The sequence below is a fragment of the Myotis davidii genome, unplaced genomic scaffold (assembly GCF_000327345.1).
Source record: "Myotis davidii unplaced genomic scaffold, ASM32734v1 scaffold1681, whole genome shotgun sequence".
Classification (NCBI taxonomy): Eukaryota; Metazoa; Chordata; class Mammalia; order Chiroptera; family Vespertilionidae; genus Myotis; species Myotis davidii.
The window spans coordinates 66161-66791 of NW_006290774.1; positions in this window are offsets into that span (position 1 = coordinate 66161).

Consider the following 631-nt stretch of genomic DNA (forward strand, 5'->3'; position numbering starts at 1 on the left):
AAAAAAAAAAGATGGGGATGGGAGAAATTATGAAGGGTCCTGTGAGAGGGACTTAAAGCCAGCCCTGAACAGAGAGCCACTTCCACCCACACTCCTGGGGCCAAATTTCAATCCTAAAGTTCCATCTAACTTTAACGAGTATATGTTTGCTGAAAGACCTGGGAAATGTTTTCTCAAATGACCAGGAGAAAAAGGAAGCAGCATCATATGTTATATCCCTCATTGTCCACCCTGCTGGCTGCTATAGAGCACACTGCCTTCCCCAGGAGGCAAGGTCAGCCTCATGTGGCTTTCATGGTCCAGTAAGAGCCCAGCACAGGCCATGCCCACTGATAAGCAAGGTGAGCCAAGGGCAGGAAAATGACAATGAAAGTTCCCAATCTGAGCATGAAAGAATGGAGGACACACAGAAGGCACTGGCCCAGTTATGAAATCCAGTACTTCAGGGGTGAGGGTAGTTTATTGACTCTGAGTTCCAGAAATGTCTCTGTCTACTTCCTACTTGGGGAGGCATGTTTTCCTTAAGAAAATCCTGGCTTCCCCAGTGTTCTTGTGCAGTAAATTTTGTGTCCTGAAGGGTTTTTTAACTGACAGAGAGAGATATTGTTTGCTTGTACATATATATATATAT